Source organism: Lissotriton vulgaris, chromosome 11, assembly GCF_964263255.1.
Source record: "Lissotriton vulgaris chromosome 11, aLisVul1.2, whole genome shotgun sequence".
NCBI lineage: Eukaryota > Metazoa > Chordata > Amphibia > Caudata > Salamandridae > Lissotriton > Lissotriton vulgaris.
In genome coordinates this window covers 894185507-894209609 of record NC_141699.1, presented here as the reverse complement: position 1 = coordinate 894209609, position 24103 = coordinate 894185507, and the positions used below count along the sequence as shown (strand labels likewise).

Sequence of the window (24103 nt, the reverse complement as noted above, 5' to 3'; positions counted from 1 at the left end):
TGGGAAGATGGCTACCTACCTGTTAGTTTGTGTGTAGTGATCTAATGGCTACCACATGCTTTTGGGTGGGGGGGAGTGTGCCATCCTGCTCAGGTGTGGGACAGGGGTATATGGTGAGTGTTGTATTGCAGGCCTACCATCCCCAAACAGCCCTCCCTGGGATGATGGCTACCTACCTGTTAGTTTGTTTGTAGTGATCTAATGGCTGTCACATGCCTCTGGGTGGGGGAGTGCTCCATCCTGCTCATGGGTGGGACAGGAGTGCATGAGGGAAGTTGTATTGCAGACCTCCCACCCCCAAACAGCCCTCCCTGGGAAGATGGCTACCTACCTGTTAGTTTGTTTTCAGTTATCTAATGGATGCCACATACTGCTGGGTGGGGAAAGTGCTCCATCCTGCTCAGGGGTGCATGGTGGGAGTTGTAGTGCTGGTTGCCTGGACACATACAACCCTGTAAATGTTGGCTACCTTTGGGGGGTTTCAGAATGTTACATCTATGAGTCCTGTGTTGGGTATTGTGGTGCCCTCTTGAACATGTACAATGCAATGGTGATAAAACTTATTGTTTGATTAATATACAAGGTATAATAATAATGTGAACTGTCTAATTTACTTTTGCAGTGACAATAAAAAAATAGTTTAAATGAAAGGGTATTGTGGTGAAGATGTATGTACTTGGGCCTCCGAGATGTCGCTTTGTAGTTGTGCAAGACAGTACAAAGCAGTGTATTGGTATACATTTGTTGGCACTTGCCAGCCTGCCCTCCCCTGGTTATTCCTGTGAGACTCTCTGGATGCAGTATGGCAATCACCTTCTCCTCCCATGCATGAATGTTCTTGTTGGAATGGGAGGGCCACCACCACTCCTCTAAGCCAGCTCATGGTTCTTGTTCCTCTTCTTTTTTACAACACTCTTCAGGTCATGCCACCACTTCATCATTTCTTGTTTGTTGCGCAGGGTGGTCCCTACTGCATTGACCCTGTCAACTATCCTTGTCCACATTTGTGTTCTGGTGGCTAATGGTGTCTGTTGGACCAGCTTACCAAACAATTGTGGCTCTACTCTTATTATCTCATCTACCATGACTGACAACTCACTCTCTGTGAATTTGGGCATTTTCTGTGGTGCCATGATGTGTGATGTGCAAAGGGGTTATGGGTGCAGGTGTGGTGTTGGTGGTGATGTGTGTGGTGTGTGTGTTGTGATGGTGAGATGATTTGCCTCTCCTTTGTTCTCAGGGGTTGGGCCTTTCAGTTGCGGAGTGTTGCAAAGGATTGTGGTCAGTGAAGAGTCTGGTTTTATACTCAGCTTAGTGGGTGTGTCCAAATGGGGTGTTGCTGTCAGGCGTGTTGTGTGGGTTATTCTGAGATTTGTATTTTTGTATTTGCCATGTGGTTGTGTCATTGCGTTGTGTTCTGTGTTTTTGGCTGCATGACTGGTTTGCTGTGTGCACTTTGTGGCCTTGTTGAGTTTTTTCTGTTGCCCCCCATATTTCCCACGGAGCGTCCGCAGTAGTGGCTATGCTACAGCTCTTCCGCCGGCTCTCACATTCATCACTGTTTGTGACCGCGGTGGTCGGAAACAGCGGAATGTACCATGGTCACATCGGGGATATCCTAATTTTCCGTGCTGTATCTCCGGTTTCCTGGCGGCGGTTTGGTCATTTTCCACCACAAATCTGACTGCTGCGGATGGTTGTTAGCCTTCTCCGCCCGCTACAGGCGTTTTTTCTTTAACTCGTTCTGTGGTGGTCGTTTTTTTGGGGCGGTGGATCTTAATTGTACCGCCGGTTTTGCTGCAGTATCGGCCGGCGGTTGTTTTCTGCTACCATGGTGGTTGGGGTAGTTTTCCGACCACCATGCTAATGGGCCCCTTAGTAATGTCCCTGTTCCATATCGGGTTCAGTTAGGTTTCTTTAAATTAAACCTTAGCTCTGTCCTGGGTAGCTGTGGCACAAAGCAGTCAAGCTTAACTCAAAGTAAAGCAAGTGCAAAGTATTTATCAGTACCAAAACAGTCAATATGTGGGTATTGGGGAACAATAAAAACTTAACACCAATTTATAGAAATAGTATATATTTGTATCCGTAAATAGAGACCAAAATAACAAAAATCTGATGAAGGGAACTGGAGATATTATTATTGTGAAGATTCCATAAATCACTGCAATTCAGTCAATATGTTTTTATAAAACACTGCTTTTCACTTGTACCATTAGTCTATGAGCCTTGAATGCAATGGTCTAGCCAAAAGCCAAAGTTTCAAGCCAACAACAGTTGAGAGTGAGTCTGATGCAGGGGCCTGGAAAATATTTTCCTTCACCCTTAGAAACTTTCTGGGTTTTTATCTCTCACTGACAGGTTTTTGGGGGAGAAGGGGTCCTTTGCAGCATGGGTCGGGTGTTGGGTTCGATGTCAACTGATAATGAACTCCAGCAGTTTGGTGAGAGCCATGGTTCTCAACAGGAGTTCAAGGCTATTTACAAATTGGCAAAGAAGTGGTATTATGTGAGCCTCTGATTTTGTGACAAAAAACATTCTTTTTTAGCTTTAGCTCATAAGTTGAAGACCTGTTGGGAGAAGGAGTGCACTCAAGTACACTCTTTCTGAAGTCCTGTATTGGTTCACCAGGTGCAGTCTTTCTTGGTGCAGCCATTCTTTCTAAGGTTCACATGTTCCATAAGTACATTTATTCTTCTATTTTTTCCTATTTGTTCAGATGCTGCTCCCAGGGATGCCACTTTTATGCCAACTTTAAGTTTGTGGGAGTTAGAAATTAGTATTCTGGCTGGCAAAGGTATGTACCCTGTTCAAGCAGGAAAGACAATCCTAGTCAGGGTAACATACACACTAAGGGCCCCATTAGGATGGCGGGCGGATTGCCCCTGCCGAGCCGGCGGTGGTCACCGCCGGCCCAGCGGGGGCAATCGACCCACAATCCCTGTTGAAAAGACCCACTGCCATAATATTATGGCTAGGGGGTCTGTGGCGGATGGAAAGATCATCCACCGCATTTCCGCCCCGGTCGACTTGCGACCGGGCGGAAAAGGCCTCAATATGGTGGCGGTGTCTGTTTGACACTCCCAGCCATATTACAATGTGCATTTAGGAATGCATTTCCATGGCGGCATTGATGCCACGGAAAGGCATGCGGAGTCTGCTAGGGGACCCCATTGCAGGCCCCTAAGGACTCAAGGGGCGCGGTGCCTGCCATGTTATGCATGACAGTGCACAACATGCCTCCCTAACATTGTGGCGGGCGGTGCAAAGTGCACCGCCTGCCACAATGTTAGGGATGCCTTATTTACAAGACGGCGTTAAGCCACTTAATATAGCTCCAACCGCCCTGTAAACAGGGCTCAAGTTTTCTGTTTTTACTGATTTTTACAGATAAATACAAACAGAAATCTATTTTTTTCCTGTCTGTATTTAATTTTAAATACAGAAAAATACAGAAAAAAGACCTTCTTTGTATGATTGTTTCTATTGTCAATCATGAGTGCCAGGCCAGTAGTTGTACAGATTGAGAGGCAAGAGAGATGAAAAAAGACAATAGATTACCTAATTAAGCATAATTAAGTGCTGAAATACAGTTATTTATGCTATTTTACAATGCAGTTGTTTTTGGATAATGCTATTGCACTGTATACTGAAACCTTTTTGACATTTAAATGCCAGTATACATTTATCATTGAAATAGAATGCAGTGCCAAAATTAAGGGAACGCCTGGTCTTGACATGGCAAAATGAGGAAAAATGTTTTATTTCTCCTTGTTTTTTTCAGTTTCTATGTGAGTTGCATGGTGCATAAACAATAATTTAGAAAATTACGATTCGCAACTTCTATGTGTGCTGCACAAAGCAGCACTGGTATAGAGTCAGAATATCAAGTTGGAAATGTCGACTTGCAATGATATCGACCTTAAAATATCCAGACACAGAAATATTGACAGCAAGAATATTGTGGTCAAGAATATAGAGTGTAAAGTATGAAATACAGTTTTTTTTAAATATCGAAGTCAATAATATTGTGTGCAAAAATATAGTTGTTAAAAATATTGTTTTTTTATTAGTGTTATGCATTTTAGTATGTATTTTAAAAGTATGTGCTCTATTTTTTGTCTAAGTATTACTTTTTTTTAATATATGTGTTAATTTTTTAGTAGTTATTAGTTTTATTTTAAAATAATTTTGCGTTTTAGCTGCATGGCTGGTTGTGGGTTTATAGGGGAATAGGATGGGAAGTAATTTATTTATAATAAATTCAATATAATTTTTTATTTATTAGTATTTAATTAATTTAGATTGTATAGTGTTAATTGTGGGAATTTATTTATAATTCATTAATTATTAATTGGCCGTTAATTTTTATTACTTAATTAATTGGTAAATATTTTAATAGTGTCATTTTTTAGGAGCTGATTGTGGGTTTATAGGGGAATAGGATGGGAAGTAATTTAATTATAATTCAATTATTATTATATGCTATTAAATAATATTTATTTATTTATTTATTAATATATACTGTTAATTATGTGAATGATTTTATTATTAATTTATTATTAATTGATAGTTATTTGTTATTAATTAATTGTTAAATATGTTAATTGTATGTTTCTTTTAGGAATGGGTTGTGGGTTGATAGGGTAGTAGGGTGGGAAGTCATTTAATTGTAATATTTTTTCTTAATGTTTTACATACTGTTTATTTAATTTTAGTTGATAGTGTTAACTGTGAGAATTAATTTCTTAATAATTATTTATACATTGCTTCTTAATTGTTAATTAATTAATTATTTGTTAATTCATTATGTTAATTGTATCATGTTTTTAGAAATGTGTGATGGGGTTTATAGGGGAATAGGGTGGGAGGTAATTTATTTTTAAATAATTCATTATTTGTTAATTAATGCTAATTATTTCATTACTATACAAATATGGCAATTGTGTATTTAATTTGATGTGTGAGTTGTAGGGTTTATAGTGGTAAATGGTGAGAAGCAACATTTTGTAAATTAATTAATGATTTGTTGTTAATTGATATAAACGTATTAATGTAAAATTATTCATGGAAATTGTGTAATTATTTTGAGGTGTGTGTTTTGGTGTTTATTTGTGTGGAGGTTGGAAAGTAATTTAGTTAAATTTACTTGATCATTAATATTAATTTATTACTTGATAAATATTTTTGGTAATTATTTCTTTTTTATTTTGTTTGTGGATTTTGGTTATATAGGCGTAACTTTTTGGTTAGTATATAAGTTTGTATCTGTTTTAATTTTTTTTATTAGTAATATTTGTTTATTCGATAATTGACAGTGTTAATTATGGAGGTACACTTTTTTTTAATTTGATGTGTGTTGTAAATTGTGTGGTATTTTAAGGTAGGAGAAAACATTACATATTTATAAAATACATAAAGTTTTTGATTATAAATAATTTTTATTACAACATATTTGTTAGTAAATTATTTTTAAATGTTTAAAAAATAATCCTTTTATGTAATTTTTATGTTATGTTTTTATGTTTTGTAATTTTTTTATGTTTTTATATATGTTTGTTTTTTTAATTTTTATTATCGTTTATATCATAGTTGATATTTTGTTTGTTTTTAAATTCAAATTTTCTTCAGTGGGAATAGTAATTTTTACCCCTCTGCTATCCAACACTTTTCCTACTGCTGCATTCCCAGGAGTGGTAATATTGAATTATACCCCTCTCTATCCAACACTTACCCCACTGTTGCACTAGCTGGAGTGGAATAGTAAGTTTTATTCCTTTGCTCTCCAACATATTCCCTAATGTTGCACTCATTGAAGTGGGAATAGTAATTTTTCCCCTCCGCTATCCAACACTTTCCCTACTGTTGCACTCAATAGTGTGGGAATAGTAAATTATTCCCCTCCTCTATCCAAAACTTTTCCTACTATTGTATTCACTCGAGTGGGATTACTAATTTTTACCTCTCTGCTATCCAACACTTTCCCTAGTGTTGCACTCGCTGGAGTTGCAATAGTAATTTTTACCTATCCCCTATCCATCACTTTCCGTACTTTTGCATTTCCTGAAGTGGGAATAGTTTTTTTTACCTATCCGCTATCCAACACGTTCCCTACTGTTGCATTCGCTGGAATGGGAATAGTAAATGTTACCTATCCGCTATCCAACACTTTCCCTACTGTTGCATTCGCTGGAGTGGGAATAGTTAATTTTACCTCTCCACTATCCAACACTTTCCCTACTGTTGCACTTGCTGGAGTGGGAATAGAAATTTGTACGCCTCCGATCTCCAGTACTTTCTCTACTGTTGTATTTCCTGAAGTGGGAATAATATTTTTTACCTATCCGCTATCCAACACTTTCCCTACTGTTGCATTCGCTGGAGTGAAATAGTAAATTTTACCTCTCCATTATCCAACACTTTCCCTACTGTTGCATTTGCTCGAGTGGTAATATTAATGTTTTCCCCTCCGATCTCCGGCACTTTCTCTACTGTTGCCCTCAATTTATTGCAAAATGTAGGTTTAAAAATATAAAATATTTTAATATTTTAATTTATAATATATATATTTTTATTTACACATTTTTATGTTCCAGTGTATGTATATATATATATATAATTATTTGTACTTTTTAAAATATTTATAACATTTGAAAATTAATTACAATTATTATGTATTAATTGTTTTTAAGTAAACACATATGTATATGACATTCTATATATGTTTGTTTAATTTTTTTAAATTACATTTGATACTTTTAATTTTTAATATTTGCAAATATTTCTAAATAATGGTTTAAAAGTTTAATGTATTATTTAATTAGTTTTACATTATAGAAGAAAGATATTATATACATCAATATTTTTCACAACAATATTTTTTCTCGATATTTTTGTACTTACCATTATGAAGATAGGAGGTCTATATTTTTGACAACTATATTTTTGTCACAATATTTCTGTAGGTCGATATTCTGTTAGAGATACTGCAGCACTAATAGAAGTTACAAATTACCATTCTGGATTTTTTATGCTCAGGAAGGGACAACTTCCTGCACATAAACAAGCAACCCTTCAATGCAGGCACTCTTGCACTATGGTGCAAGGGTACCTGCATTGGCAAAAGGCAACTGAGTTTAGGGCCAGCACTCGGGAAAACACAGGGATTCACCGTATTGTTGTAAATATGGTGCATCCCTAAATTTTCAGAATGGCAGATTGCTGCGTTAGCTTTTTTGGTTTAACACTGCACTCCGCTATTCTTTTGTAAATATATCCCAAAGAGCTTTAAGGACAAAGAAATGCTACTTTCCAAAAGTGGCATTTCCAAAATCGTAATGTCAAATCCAACTTTACCAGTAAAGAGGATTTCTCATTACCATTCCAAAGATATAAGACATGACATAGCTACACCTTCTCAATCAGGAATTACAGCTAAAAAGTGCAATACGGAATTCCCAATGGTAACTTATGAGAGGGGTAGGCCTCATAGTTGTGAAAGCAAAAGTAGGTGTTTTTCACTACCAGGACATGCAAAGCTTAAATATACATATCTTTTCTTTTACTTACACAGCAACCTGTCCTATGGGCTACCGAGGGCCTACCTTAGGGGTGACTTATGAGTAAGCCTGGGCGGAGTTCGCGGAGTGGGGCTTCGCGGAGCTACGCGAAGTGGGCGAGAAACTACACCCACCTCCGCACTCCGCGTAGCCCCACTCCGCAAAACCACTGGCCGCCAGCCCCGCCACCCGCCTCCCTCCCGCCCTCCCTAAATACTTTAAAATAAAGGAACGCAATAATTTTAAAAGCACTTACCTTGCCGCCGCTGGCCGCCGCGTTCCCCGGGGCTCGTTATCTTCCGTCTTCTGTATTTTGCAGTAATGCGCATGCGCGGGCGGCCGCGCATGCGCATTTTCTCGTGAAAATGCGCATGCGCGGCCGTCCGCGCATGCGCATTACTGCAAAATACGGAAGATAACGAGCCCCGGGGAACGCGGCGGCCAGCGGCGGCAAGGTAAGTGCTTTTAAAATTATTGCGTTCCTTTATTTTAAAGTATTTAGGGAGGGCGGGAGGGAGGCGGGTGGCGGCCAGCTACGCTCCGTCTGCGGAGCGTGCGTAGTGCCGCCTGGCTCCGCCAGCTCCGCAAAATGCGGAGTAGGCGGCACTACGCACACTCCGCAGACGGAGCGTAGCTGGCCGCCCACCGTTACTTATGAGTAACACAAAAGGGAGTTTAAGGTTTGGCAAGGGGGTTTTATAATCAAGTCAAAATGGCAATGCACTGCACACACAAGCCCTACAGTGGCAAGCCTGAGAATGTTTGAAGGGCCACTTGAGTGGGTGGCAAATTCAGTGCTGCAGGCCCACTAGTAGCATTTCAATGGCAGGCCCTGGCTATATGTTACACTACTCTACCGGGGATGTACAAGTCAATTAAATATACATTTGTGGCTAAACCAAGGTTACCAAGTTTAGGGTGAAGCATGTGCACATTAGCACTGATAAGCAGCAGTAAAGTTTTCAAAGTCCTATGTCCAACAAAAAAATCAGGAAAAAGAAGAGGCAAGCAGGCAAACAGTCTGAGGGTACATCAGCCTAAGGCTGACAGGCCTAACAGTGGGTGAGGAGGACTTTCTCATGAATGAGGGAAAAATTCCCATGGGGAGTATCTACCCACTCTTACATCAATTCTTGGGGGATTGGCATTAAACAATCCAACAGTGCATCTCTCTACCAGTAGCGGTCGGTGGTGGGAGTGCTGCCGGGCAGTGACGTGGGGAGGGGCAGGGGCACGGTGGGGGGCCGTAAACTACAGAATTCGGACAAATACAGGTAAGTAAACATATAAATAAATAAACAAATTTAGTTGCGGGCAGTGCATCGCATTTGGCGCTGCAGTGCCCGCAACAAAATTAGTTTTATTCATTTATATGTTTACTTACCTGTAGTTGCCCGTATTCTGTAGTTTGCTACCCCCCACCATGCTCCTCCCCCACCCAATGTCACTGCCCAGCAGCACTCCCACGACCGACTGCTACTGCTCTCTACCCAAATCCAAGATGTCAGATAGTGTCTTCTATTGGTCAGAGCTATGGGCAGACCCCTGAGCAGTGTCCGGTATAATGAGCCACACCTCCTTGAAAATTAGGGGTGGGTTTTCTGCCTCTGAAAAGATGGCTAACCTGTCTACCTACAAAAAGGAAAGTGCATGCTACAGTTTGAATCACATATGCCTATTAGAGACAGCTACGGCTATGAAGCTTGACCATCTGTAGCTAAAGACCCCTGGCCATCCTGTCAGGAGGAGGTCACACCTCCTTCTACCATTAGGCATCTTGGTCCTGGGAGCACTTCACACATCCTGGCTGGAGAGTAACAGGCTGTATCAGGTAACAACTGCTGTGTTATTCAGAAACAGTACTAGAAACTTGGGGTGAGAACCTGGTGACTTTTTGAAGTCACCTTTACATTAATAGTTACTTTAAATCCAACGTTAGCATCATATCAGCTTTAATTTAAAAATGTATTTGATAACTCAAAGTACTATATTTGGTGGTCCAAAATGAAAATTACTACTTAGGGGTCGATTCCGATCTGGGTCGGAAGACTGTTGTAGGAACTGACAGAAACCAAAGAGTTTTTGGGCATATTCTATGTCTAACTGGATAAAAACGGGATTCAGATTTTATTGCTAGGTTATTACTTTAATTCTGAGGTACACCTGGTATCTCCAAAAACAATAGTGAACGGGTAAAGGGATGACAATGGCTCAAACCCGTTCCTCATCTGTCATCATGTGTCTGCCCAATGATTGTAGCCAAAAAATTCTGGGAAATTCTTCAGGGCTAAATAAATTTGACTTTTAACAGACTCTAGAATGAGAATTTTTTTTTTTTTTAAATGAAGTTCTAAACTACCTTTTAACCAAGATTATTACTGCCTGGTTCAGGTTCTACTGTTCGATAGACTCCTAGATCAGAGAAGTAGGTAAAGACAGGCAATTCCTTCATTGCAACAGAATACATGAAAGAAGGAGATTTGTTAACACAACGTATTAAAGCTTTTATACAATTTGAATTGTAGGCATTCAAGTGCAATATCACAGCATATCACAACAAAATAATTGTGAAAGTGAAATCTATGTAATTTTCACCTTAACTTTTTAAAATAATGTTTCTTATTCTAGAGACTGTTAGAAGTCACATTTACTTCTTCAGCCTCGAAGAATGCCCCAGACCTCACAATCCCCATCCATATTTGTTTTTTACATATAATCAACGTACCTCTGTATAAAGGTAATAACCTGGCTACGCCAAGGTATTTTTAACGAAATCTGGATCCCACCTTTATCCAGTTAGTCTTATCCAAGAACTCCCTCCTTCCATTTAAGTCTTCGAGGAGGTTGAGTCCGCCTTGGTGGTATTCACCTACCAGGTAGGGAGAGGATACCGATGATGAAGAATGAAGCCATTATGTGTGTGAGATTTCTTCTTCCAGAAAGGATTATTTTCTTTGCAAACACAGCATATGTCCCAAACGTACTGGTCCCTATCTGTTCCTACAACACTTAAGTAACCAGATAGAGAAATCAGAGATACTCTACAAAAGAAGCACACAACAAATAAAATCCAACACCAGTCAATAAACATAGCTCTTATTTTTACGAATTTTATACAGGAAAATGAACAAAATCAACTTGAGGGTTGCGGTGATAAACATTAATAAGCAAATAATAAATCACTGCTTTTAATTCAAATCGCAAACAAGCATTGACAATCACTGCTGTTAGTAGTTACTTTGAACATGTTTGGAAACTTTTGTAAAAATGTGTTTTTGTGATACTGGCCCACTTTGGCAACCATCTCTGGCAGGGATCCTGTCGCAGAGGCCAATAAGTCTTGGCAGGACAGTTAACTGGCAGTCAAATCAGTCTCCAGTCCAGTTCTAGGCTCTATGAGTGAACCAACATAGATATTAATGGACACAAAAGATGCTAGGATGTTGAAGATGCTGAAGCTTGCTGACGTAGTTGATGGCATCTTTCTGGGCCCGCTTGATCCACGAACATGTTGGGGCATGTTGGGGCAACTTTGGCCGCTGAGGTCGGTGCCCCTCAAAGTACAGTTGAAGTCCAGCTAAAAACCAGCTGGTTTCTGGTTATAGCAAAACCACTGGTTTCTTTTAACTGAGACTAATGTGCATCTTGGATTACCAAATTGAACTCCAATGACTCTCCCAGCTCCAGCAGCATCAGGTGCACCTTTTGAGTGTTGAGACACAGTTTCCCAGGCTGCACTTTAGCAGTCAGTGGTGATCAAGTCATTGTGACTACTAAATTGGCAAAGCAGGCTCCTTCAACATTTATGGCCTTGGAGCTGTAACAGAAAGTTAGCCAACTGAATCTTTGAGTCACATCTTTCATCTGAGGTGCGGGATAACTCTTCCTTGTGCAAAGCACCACAGCCACAGTCCTCCCTTCAGAAACCCAAGAATTTGTAGGTGCACTCCAGTCTATGGTGAAGCCTCTTTTTGCCAGGTTCAAGGAACAACAGGGTAGTCCTTCTTTGGTCCTCTCTCCAGTGCTCTTAGGTCTGGGTTTCAGGGGTACCACTTTTATGCCTAAAACTTGCCCCCTGGGATGTGGTCAATTCTAGCCAACGGGATACTAAGTCCCATCTTTGCTGATGATGACTTCCGGCAAAGAGTGGGATCTAGTGATCCCAGAATGAAATATTCTACCCACTTCCAGATGGCAAACCCTCTTGCTTGGTGTGTAGAGCTTAGTAGCCCCTCATAGAGATGTGACTACCTGATGGTTGCACGCCCACAGCAAAACTGGTTCGGCTACTGTTTCCCGCTGTCTCATAGCCAGCAACAATAAACAATCACTGGAAAACCTGGGCAACAATGTGGCAACCTTCTGAAGTCAATATTTGCTTAAAAGTTAAATTAAATTTGACTTGAGCAACAAGTCTGGTTTAATGTAATGAATCTTGCGATAACATGATGCACTGACCTTAGTAGTCTGTAAGAAATCGGGTGGTTTATTGACTGTGGTGTGAGCAATGGTCAAGTAGCAACCACAATCCATGTCAGGGTGAGGCAGAAGCCAACCCCTGTGCTTATCCCTCTGGTAGCTTGGCACAGAGCAGTCAGGCTTAACTTAAAGGCAACTTGTATAGTATTTGTGCAACACTTTAATACGTGATAAATTATTAATAAAGTGAAAAATACCACACAAAAAGAATCCCACATCAAGTTAGAAAAATAGAGCAAACTTTAATTAATAAAGCAAGACCACAACAGCAAAAGCCCGATCAGTAGATATGATTTGTTAAAGATTTTAGTGGAAATTGCAGCAGAATCCACAAAACACCAATTTGTGATTTCTGGTAGCGCTGTACCAAGTTAAAGTCACACTTTCAAGCTGGCCACGATGGAGCGCAGGTCGAATACAGTCACCAGGTTTGGCCGGGTGAAGTTTGTGGAGAAGATTCTAGCTATTCCTTATGAAGTCCCGACTCATCCTGATTTCCATGCCCTGGCACCAGACTAACTACAGGGGGTTTGCTGGTATTTGTGTGGAGGTAAGACACAGCGTATTTAAGTGTAAGGTAGGCTGTGCTCAGCAACTCACTCCATTCTGCCAGTGAGGGCCCATCCATGTACACCTCAGCTTTCTTTTATGTGTGGCTGTCTAGTAGGAATACAAAAAGCTCAACTTTCAGATATACCCAGTCATGTGTTTCAGGTACATGCTGGAGGCAGGAAAACGCCAACTTCTAAATGTGGGGGTTTCTAAATTGTATTTTAAAATCCAGCATCATCATAAATTAGTATTTATCATTATTATTCTAAAGATACCAAGTCGAAGGGATTACCTGCACCTATTTGGCAACTACAGCTTATTATATGTAATAAGTTAAATCCAATTTTATCCTATAGGCAAGGTAGGCCTTGCAGAAGTGATAAATAAATGTAAGAGTTTTTCACTACCAGAACATGTGAAAACTTAGGTGCATGTCCTACCTTTGCAATATACAGCACTCTGCCCTCTGGGCTGCCCAGGGAGTACTCAAGAGGAGACATGTATAAAAGGGTAAGGTTTGGGCCTAGCAAAAGATTTATTTTCAGGTCAAAATGGCAGTTTAAAACTGCACCAACAGGCTGCAGTGGCAGGCCTGAGATGTTTGCAGAGCTGCTTTGAGTGCGTGGCACAATCAGTGCTGCAGTTCCACTAGAAGCCTTTTATTTACACGCCCTGAGCACATTAATCACCTCTTTATTTGAACTTACAAGTAAATAAAATATATTTTTTGTAAGCTATTTCTAAAATGTTTTAAGGAGAGAGCACAAGCACTTTAGCATTTTAAAGTGTGCAATAGCCTAAGGCAGGCAAAAACGAATTCAGCAAAAGTGAGGGTAGAGACAAAATATCCTTTTCAGAAGTAGGCATAGCTGAGTTGTCAGCCTATAACTCTGTATTTGCCAATGGAGCTACTCATCTTCTAAAGCAAAAAAGACAACTTGAGTTTTTTCTTTCAGAACATATTAAAACACAGGTCTTGCTGTTAAACATATAGAACCCCACCTTGGGGCTCGATAGGCCTACCTTAGGGGTCACCTAGATATATTAGAAGGGAAGGTCTGGACTTTGTCATTAGGTTGAATGGCAAAGTTGAGTTAGCAGTTTGAAAACTGCTCTGCCAATCAAAACGGCAGGTTGGGGGTATTGCTTTGCTTTGTCACACTTGTGATGGCAGAATAAGTACTGCAGTCCACGATATACACTTTAATTTACAGGTTCTGGGTACCTCTGGGTCCATAAACTGGGGACTTATAACTAAGTTAACATATGGTAATTGTTAGTAAGCCATTCAGGCATATGTGTTTTAAGGATCAGATCTCTGGCACTAAGGTTGGGTTAGCAGATGTCAGTGCACCCTCAGAGTTGAAAACCAGCAGCATCAGTCCAAATAATTTAGGGTGGTTGTTATAAATGGGGGTCTCTAGTTGGCAATGATTTGCACCTTTATCTACGTAGGGACCCTTGCTTCTAGTTAGGTTAAGGGGTTTATGCCTTAGACAACCCCTGTTTACCCTCTTGGCAGATTGACACAAGCAGACAGGTTTTTCTCAGAGGCAATGTGTAAACCATTTGTGCACACGTACAGTAACACAGTTAAAACACTAAAAATGGACAGCACACCAGTATGGAAAGATAGGAAATCTTCATCCAAATAAAGCAAGACCAAAATGAAAAAAATCCACTATACATTTGTAGAAATATGACTTTTAAAAGGTAACATAGTTCGGTCCATAGCAAACAATGGATGCATCACTTTTAACACAAAGTACCTGGGATGCGTCAAAAATCACAAGCACAAACGGCCCGCAGGAAAGGTGATGCATCAGCTCTTTACAAGTAGGGAAGGTGATATTATATGTTGGTTGCTTATTGTGTGGGGGGTGATGCATTGGTTTCCTACTGTGGCCCCAGCGTTGTAGTATATTTGGTGCCCAGGTGCGAGGTGTTCTGAGACCCTTTGACCGGAGGCAAGCACCTCAGGCAAAGGGAAGACTCACAGATGGCAGAGCCCAGCAGCACTAGCAGAGTTGCAGGAAGTTGTTTGTGTCCCTGAGACTTCTTAACAGGAGTCAAGCACACACAAGCCTTTGGAGAAACTTCACAAGCAGGATACACAGCAAAGTCCAGTCTACTTTTCTCTCATTGGCAGAAGCAGCCACTGCAGGCCAACTCAGCAAAGCATCTGCACTGCAATGGTGCAGTACTCCTTCAGATTCTCTAGCTCTTCTCCATGGCAGAGGTTCCTCTTGAGTCCAGAAGTATTCTAAAGTTCAGAGGTCTGGGCCCCAATATTTATACCACATTTTTCTTTATTCTCTAGTGGCAAAATGTCTCTCTGCTCAGTCCAAACCAGTTCTGACCTCCCTGGCCCAGACTCTTGGCAGGAGGTAGAGACAGCATTGTGCACAGGAGACAGGGCCTATTCAGGTTGTACAACACCTGCTCTCACTACTCTAAATGCATCCCAGGGGATTCAGATCAGCTCTGCTGCAGACCCACTAGTGGAATTTGATGTACAGACCCTGGCACACTCAGTGCACTTTACTACGGACTTACCAGTAAATCAAATGTGCCAGTCAGGGGTACCCAATCATAATACCCGTTTACACAGAGAGCACATGCACTTTAGCACTGATTACCAGTGGTAAAGTGCCCAGAGTCCTGAGGCCAGCAGAAACAGGTCAGGAAAAAAATGAGGAAGAAGCAAAAGGTTTGGGGGACAACCCTGCAAAAAAGGCCAAAACCAACAGTGGTCATGCAAAAAGTGGCATTCACTGACATTGCATATACCTACATTCATATTTCCATACTACACTGTGTGAGTGTAATGTGTAGAAGAAGTGTTTACTTCTGGTATTACAGGAAGGGTGTAAGGGATCATGCTTTAAGATATGCCCCAATTGCTACATATTTACGGAAGGCAAAAATGCAATCTGTCGTGGGCATCCTCTTTCATGGAAAGCTGTATGGTCTTGCTTCCCGTTCATATAAAAATCAATCAATCAATCAGTGATTTGTAGAGTTCTGCTTGTCACCCGTGAGGGTATCTAGATGCTTAGGGTGGGGGCTGCTGCTGGGAATTGTCAGTAGAAAATCCAGGTTTTAAGGAAATCTCTAAACTTCAGTAGGGTGGGTGCAGTCTGGAGGGGGAGTGGGGGGCCATTATTTGGAAGTTTTAAAACACATGCTTATGTAAGTTCTCTAAATAATACATTATGTGTCCATTTGCAGTTCCACTTCCCATTCAGACATGATTGAAGAGTAAAACACATTTAAAGAGGATCTCAACACATTGTATACATCTGATGAAAGGATTATGATTGGCAGGTCAAGTCAGACATGATGGAATGAAATTTACGCAAGGTAAGTATACAAGGGCTGGGCGTAGTTTGCGTAGCGCCACTACGCACACTACGCAGAATTTGGGAAAAAATGTGTGGAAAATGAGGGCACTTCCTGAGGGTCTGTGTGCCCGGGACAGGGGTCCCTCATGCCTGGGCAGGCTCCCTGATCTCCCCGGCCTGGCTAGGTTCGAAGGCAGGGACCGGCCCCAGGGCTTGAGTTTGGTAGCCCCTGTCCTGCGGACTGCTAAGAGTCCATCAGCCCGGGACAAAGGTCCCTGGTGCAGAGCCCCAGAGACCTGCAAGGCTCTATGGGTCCAGGGCAGTCCTCCCTCAGGTGGCTGGACCTCAGGAGCACTTGCGGGCCTCCCCATGCCTGAGGCCCAGAGTAGGATTTCAGATCCCTCCTGAGCCCTGCAGCCCCCAAGCCCTGCAAGTGCAGGTGGGAGCCCTCCAGCGAAGGCTCGGGGCAGGCAGATTGGTGTTATTTCGGTCCCGGCCATCTGGTCGCACCTTTCTCCTCAGCCATCTGGCCGCATGCAATGCTTTGCAATGGGGCGACCAGATGGCCGGGCTTCCCTGGAAGTCCCAATGAGGGGCCATTTGCCTCCCCAATCCCAGCGAGGGCTCCAGAGGTCAGGCGCCTCCGCGCCCTGGGTCCCCTACATTACTCGGTGTGCACGGGTTCCCAGAAAGAGGGGTAGCCTTCCTCTGGAATACTAGGGGCAGGGTATGCCGGTACACCACTCCCTGGCTGGCGGTTCTCTGCTGGTGACCAGACGGGCTATGCTCAGACAACACCTCTCCTCTGTCCGGGGTTTTGGCCTCGGCGTGGCAAAGTGCCTGGGACAGGCTCCATGGGTCTCGCGAGTCCTCCCCCAGGCCCGAGATCTCCGGTGGTCCTCCCCGTGCCTGAGGCCCAGCGTGGGGTTTCTGAGATGTACACTTTCTTGCAGCACACATGTCACCCTTATAAAGCGTATTGTTTTAACATATAGGTTTATAGTTGACACAAGATTTAGTATAGATGTGAATTTTATAGATGTGAATTTTTGTAGATGTGCTTTTTCCATTTAGACGCGCAATTTGTAGATGAATCTTTTTTTATAAATGTGTGCTTATAACAATTTAGATATAGTTGTGTACATCATACTTATTGAAAAGTCTTGAATAATGAATAGGTCCCAAATAATCGCATACACATAATTATCACACATTGATCATTGACGTCCTGCTAATCATATTTAAATTTCTCATGACTGTTCGTAGACAATATTAAAATTGATGGAATTTTACTTCAGGGTGTACTATCTCTAGCCTATACGTGATCCCAGTTCCAGTGAGGACAGCGTTCAGTGTGGCTGTACTCCAGAGCGAAAGAATGTTGTATTGTTGGAAGCAAAACCGAATTGACGCTGATGGGCAGCATAATAATCCACAATGAGCCACCATGAGGTGGTACAGAAATAGCCAAATGCCTTGTCATCTAATTAGTGACGCGCATGAATGGATGAACGAGAGTCCCACTGTCCCTACCTATTATCTAGCAAAACCACAGCCAATGGAATGGGCTTGGCAGAATCAGCGGGGAAAGAAATCCAGTTGAGCTTGACTCTAGTCTAGCACTGTGAAAAGACATGAGAGGTGTAGGATAAGTGGGGCGTCCTTGGGCTGCCAATGAAATACCACTACTCTTATCGTTTTTTCACTTACCCGGTGTGGTGGGGGGTGAGCCCCGTGGGGCTCTCGCTTCTGGCTCCAAGCACCCGGTGCCCGCCAGACGCGACCCGCTCCTAAGAGTTTGACTTGCAGGTGGGGAGTTTGACTGGGGCGGTACACCTGTCAAACAACAACGCAGGTGTCCTAAGGTGGGCTCAGGGAGGACAAAAACCTCCTACGGAGCAGAAGGGCAAAAGCTCGCATGATCTCGATTTTCAGAATGAAAACAGACCGTGAAAACGGGGCCTCACGAGCCTTCTGACTTTTTGGGTTTCAAGCAGGAGGAGTCAGAAAAGTTACCACAGGAATAACTGGTAAGCATGGGCGAATTTTGCGAATTTGCAATTCGCGAATGTGCGATTTTGCGATCCGCGAAATTCGCGAATTTGTGCGAATTTGCGGATTTTTTATTTTCTCTGCCCCACTCGTGTTTGTGCCCTTTTGCCCTCTGCCCCACTTGTTTTTGTGCTCTTCTGCCCTCTGCCCAACTCGTTTTTGTGGTCTTCTGCCCTCTGCCCCACTCGTTTTTGTGGTCTTCTGCCCTCTGCCCCACTCATTTCTGCCCTCCGCCCCACTCGTTTCTGTGCCCTTCTGCTCTCTGCCCCACTCGTTTTTTGTCCCCTTCTGCCCTCTGTCCCACTTTGTGCCCTTCTGCCCTCAGCCTCACTTAGAATGGTGCCGGCAAGCTGCCAGCGCCATTCTAAAATAGCTACAAAGTCAGCTTCAACAGGAAGCACTAATAGATAAAGTAAAGCAGGTGCTCGAGTTGAAGGCCAAATTAAGTTACACAATCATTAATCACCCCAAGTTTGGGGTGATTAATGATTGTGTAACTAAATTTGAGCTTCAACTCAAGCACCTGCTTTACTTTATCTATTAGTACTTCCTGTCGAAGCTGACTTTTGTAACTATTTTAGAATAGCTCTGGCAGCTTGCTGGCAGCTTGCCAGCGCATTCTAAAATAGTTACAAAAGTCAGCTTCAACTTTTGACCCAATCCGTTCCGCTCATGGATTTTGCGGGAAATTCGCGAATCTCGCGGATTGTGAATTTGCCGAATATCCGCAAAATCCGCGAGCGGAACGGATTTTACGCCCATGCTTAATAACTGGCTTGAGGTGGCCAAGCGTTCATAGCAACGTCGCTTTTTGATCCTTGATGTCGGCTCTTCCTATTATTGTGAAGCAGAATTCACCAAGCGTTGGATTGTTCACCCACTAATAGGGAACGTGAGCTGAGTTTAGACCGTTGTGAGACAGGTTAGTTTTACTCTACTGATGATGTGCTGTTGCAATAGTAATCCTGCTCAGTACGAGAGGAACCGCAGGTTCAGACATTTGGTGTATGTGCTAGGCTGAGGAGCCAATGGGCGAAGCTACCATCTGTGGGATTATGACTGAACGCCTTTACGTCAGAATCCCCCCTAAACCGTAATGATACTGCAGTGCCGTGGAGCCTCGGTTGGCCTGGGATAGCTGGCCTCTCTGGGGGGGGCGGTGCGTAGAGCTGCTTGCTTGGGGACCGTAGCGTGGACGGAAGGGGGTCACCTCCATCGCACTTAGTGCACTGCCTGTTCATGGAGTACCCTGTGTTAAATCATTCGTAGACGACCTGATTCTGGGTCAGGTTTTCGTAAGTAGCAGAGCAGCTACCTCGCTGCAATCTATTGAAAATCATCCTTTGAGCCAAGCTTTTGTCTATCTATGCATGGGTGCCCGTGGACGCCCTCCTCCACCACACCCATGGGTGGGTCCCTCTGCCGCCAGGCCGGTGGGAGGGACGCAGAAGGGGTAACACGGTGTTATAGCCTTCACTCACCTGAACATCCAGGCTGTTCAACTTGAGAGACAAGAAGACTGTTCTCTTCTGCCCTTAAGAATTTACTCCTGAATGACTGAATGTGAAATACAGCCAAACAAGACTAAAGCCCCAAGGGAAGGGAGAATTGGATAAAATAAACAGAAAAAGACACTCCTAGATTCACTCCAGCTACTTGTTGGCAGAGCTGTCAGTGGTGAGCCCCTTTGTAGGCCCGTGAGTAGTGAGGGATGACGAGCGATTAGGTCGACCCTCCTAGGGAACAAGCAAAGAGTTACCCAGGTATAAAGGTGTAGTTCTCCACCTGCTTCTAAAGGAACGGCCCACCCACATAAGTGGTCAAGTCACCCTTTTTCTGACTGCCCCATGGTGTTCAGGGCAGGTCCTCGCTGTCGCTATGTGGGGAGGACCCTGTCATCCAGCAGGACTGACTCCTCCAGGCCTCCCAGGTGTGGAGGTATGGCTTCCAGCCTGCAGTTCCAGGTTCAGTCCTTCCAAGCAGGCGGCTGTCCACCATCTTTAGTGTTTAAGCCACACCACTCCCCACTCCCTACGTAAAGGCCTGAGCCAAAGGATAGTGCTTTTAGTGCTGGAGTGGGCCTTCAATGCCTGGTATAGCCTGCAATGGCAGACTGTATGGCTATATGCAATTACAATTCTCTTCTTCCATATTGCAAACTTATATTCTGTTTTCCTGAGCCATTTATCTTTTGCTCAAATGTTAACTATTGTGAAGTCCAGTGAGTGAAAGTACCTCGCTTGTTTACCCCTTAAACCTTATAATGCCTTCAGTATCATTGCACTGTAAGCACATTAGTTTAGGATTCTAACTGTACCATTTAACATATCAATTTAGTTTTTAACTTTAGTGAAAAAGAATCACACACAATAGGACTAATTATTACTGATAATTATTTTTAAATTATTTTCAATGGTTCATTAATTTGCCCTGGGATCTCTCCAAATCTCCCTTAACAGACCAACCTTCTGATTGAGGCAAATTGATTTAATTAATATCCAAATATGGATTTATCAGCTTCACAGTGAAGAAAAATCAAGCATGGCTGGGCAGAATTTCGATTTCGCCGGAGTAAAATCATGGGGAAGCTTAGAAAATAGAGCTAATTGGCAATAGTAAGTTGGAGGTAAATCCTATCCCAAGAGCACATTAAGCCAGTCTGAGCCACCACTCATGCTAGCTATTTGTGTTCTGTTGCATTTACCTCTACTTCATAACACAAAATGCAACCTTGCATCAATTTTGGTCACAAGGGGCATTTTTGTGCTAAGAAATTGCGCTAAACGCAGAATTCTTCTTCTTGCTTAATTCAAATGTGATCTCACAGAATTCTTAGTTTATTCCATGTGACTATGCTACTGAGAATTATGCGAGGTACACAGACCCCTTGAACTAAGTCACCATTAAACAAGTACAATTCTGGAGTTTACAAATACGTTAGACCCGGAATCTCTGGTTGGCTGAGGTAGGTACCTTAGACCAACCAGGGACCCTCAGTTCCACTTCAGGGAAAGGAAGGACACCTTTTGAGATAGCCCCCGCTCACCCCTTTGGTAGCTTGTCACGAGCAGCCAGGCTTATATTCAAGGCAAATGTGTATAATATTTGCAATCATGCTCACAGCAACCCAATGATGGCATCGCAAATGGACTCCACACAAGTTTCATAAAAACAAGTGTAAATTGATATAAAATGATATACGATAAGACAATAAGATATAAATCCAACATATGCGTATTTGTAATATTCCTCCTGGCCGGTTGTTAGGCCACCCAGCCCCTTGTAAGTTCTTTCGATATTAATGAGCACTTATAAAAGTTTCACTGCAGTCCTAATGCAATGCTATGCAGTTCGTAATTCTAGAATCAGGCATTTTGCTTTATAAAAATAATACAATGCGTAACACTAGAATCAGGCACTTTGCAAAGTAAACATAATGCAAAGCGTAATGCAACACTCAGGTAGTCCGTTATGCAGAAATAATGCAATGCCTAATACACCAATCAGGTAGTTTGTTATGCAGAAACAATGAAATGTGTAATACGAGATTCAGGTAGTTCGTTATTCAGAAATAATGCAATTCGTAATATACTCCAACACCGTTCACAGTGCCTTTGGTGGTCTCCCCCCACTCGTACTGACTCACAGTCAGCCTCTGTCAACCTCTGTAAACAAAAAGTGCAGTCCGCACTCCGGCCCCGGTTCTACCACTCCTTTGGCAAGTACTGGCCACAACACGAGCCAAAGCAGAGGCTTGCGCTGCAGGAATGGGAGAGGCCGAGAGCATCTCCATCCTAGCCAGCACCCCCCTGCCATCGACACACATTACCTGGGGGGTGCTACCTCGCTCTCCTCTCCTCTTCCAGTGACTTGGGCCTCTGATGCAATCTGTGTGAATTCTGGGCAGTGGGACTCGGACCCTCCCTCTACGAGGTTGGCTCGAGGTCCCACTCTGGAAACAGCGGGCTCGGGCCGGTGGCTTAGCTCCTCCGGGGCTTCCGGTCTGGGCCACTGATGCTAAAAAGATCTCAGGCTGCCACAGGGCACACGCACACAGTTTTGCTGAGACTCACTTGAGCTTCGGGTGCACGATCACTGGGCACTTCTCATGAAGGTCTCAAGCTGCGAAAAGCACAGGCACACAGTGTCGCTGAGACTCACTTTAACTCTGGGCGCACGATAATAAGGCAATCCTCTCGAAGGTCTGAGGCTGCACAAAGCACACGCACACAGAGTCGCTGAGACTCACTTGGATTCCAGGTGTACACGATAACAAGGCAATCCTCACGAAGGTCTCAGGCTGCACAAAGCTCAGGCATACAGCGTTGCAGAGACTCACTTGGATTCCGGTGCACATGATAACAGGACAATACCCATGAAGGGCACAGGCTGCAAAAAGCACACGCACACAGTGTTGCTCAACCTTGCTTGGACTCCAGGTGCCCACGATCACAGGGCACTTCTTACGAGACTCTCAGTCTTCAAAAAGCACATGCATACAGTGTCGCTGAGACTCTCCTGGAAACTTTTGCATTCCTGAGCTTCCACAACAGGGAGGCAGCTCACCTAGGGCCCTTGGGGATAAGTTACTTCCAGACAGAGCACACAGCAAATTCCTTTCAAGCAGGGGAACACAGCACACAGCAAAGTCCCTTCAGCCTCTCCTTAGTCAAAGCAGCAAACTGAAGACCAGCCCCACAACACACAGCAAGGGTCAGACCTTTCCTTCAGTCTCTTCAGTTGTTTCTTCCTTGGCAAAGGTTCCTCTTGACCACGAAGTAGCTTCAGTCTTGTTCAATCTTGATCAAGCCATTTCTCCAATGGTCAGGGGTTTCAGCTCTCATAGTTATAACCCAAATGTCTTTGAAGTCTTTGTGTTCAGGGTGGGGGCACTGACCCCTGTTCAAACCAGTTCTGGGTGCCTCCCTGCCAGTGACACCTTCTTCCTTTGATTAGTGGGGGTCTGGATTCTCATTCACTCAGCAGAAGATGGGACCATTGTTTGATGGCAGCAACCCAAGCCACTTCACCTCTTGGGGCTACTCCTCCCCCTGCACTCCAAATGCAGGTCAGCGTGTTGCTGTCTCACCTCCTCCCCTGGGTCAAGACATTCCCCAGATCCCATCACTTTCACATCCAGACAGTCAATCCACAACCAGGCAGAGACACACAGAAATGTTAGAACACAAAAACCCAGCCACTTCTGAAAGAGTGGCTTCTAAACGCACAGTGCAAAAACAACCTTCATAAAAAGATGTGTTATTACATTATGAGTTCAGACACACTAAACTTCACCTCTCCATCTTAAGCCTTTGGGAAGATAGGCTGGAAAACATATTACACAGGCTCCCCACCCATTTGTACATGTCCTACCTTTCACATGTACTGCACCCTGCCCAGGGGGTACTTGGACCTACCATAGGGGTGTCTGATGTGCATTGAAAGGGAAGGGTAAGGTCTGGCAAGTAAGTGCACTTGTCAGAAAAACATTGAAGTTTTACAAACTGCGCGCAGGCACTGCAATGGCAGGCCTGAGTTCCCTCTTTAAGGATCTTTAAGGCTACTTGTGTGGGTGCCACAATTAGTGCTGCAGGCCCACTAGTAGCAGTTGCATTACCAGCCCGGGCACACACAGTGCACTTTACTAGGGACTTTACTAGTAAGGCAAACATACCAATCATGGACAACCAATTACCATTACACTTTATACAGGGAGCACATGCACTTTGACACTGATCAGCAGTGGCAAAATGCCCTAAGCATCTAAGTTGGCAACACCATGTTAGAAAAAAGGTCTAGGGGGAAAGCAAAAGGTTTAGGGAACATTAGCCAAAAAGAGCCAAGTCCAACAAAATACGGGGCATATCATCAAGAGGGGGCGATAATTATCGCTAAGCGCACTTAGCACTAGGATAATTATCGCCACCCAACTCTGAATTTTATCGTCGCATGCTACCAGCAACGCTGATCTCCACAGCGATAAAATTCAGAGTGCAAGCTGCCTAACTGTGTGATTATCGCTAGAAATCCAGCAATAATCACAGACCTTTTGGCTATAGCTTGCTGATAGGGCCTCACATACTTAGCCATGATTTCCACCTTTCATAGGATATCAAG

At 43.2% G+C, this 24103-nt stretch overlaps 1 pseudogene; it reads left to right on the top strand.

Annotated features, from left to right (window-relative positions):
• The first annotated feature begins 17507 nt into the window (after window positions 1–17507).
• LOC147683660 (28S ribosomal RNA) lies at window positions 17508–19344 on the top strand (annotated as a pseudogene).
• Window positions 19345–24103: the final 4759 nt, after the last annotated feature.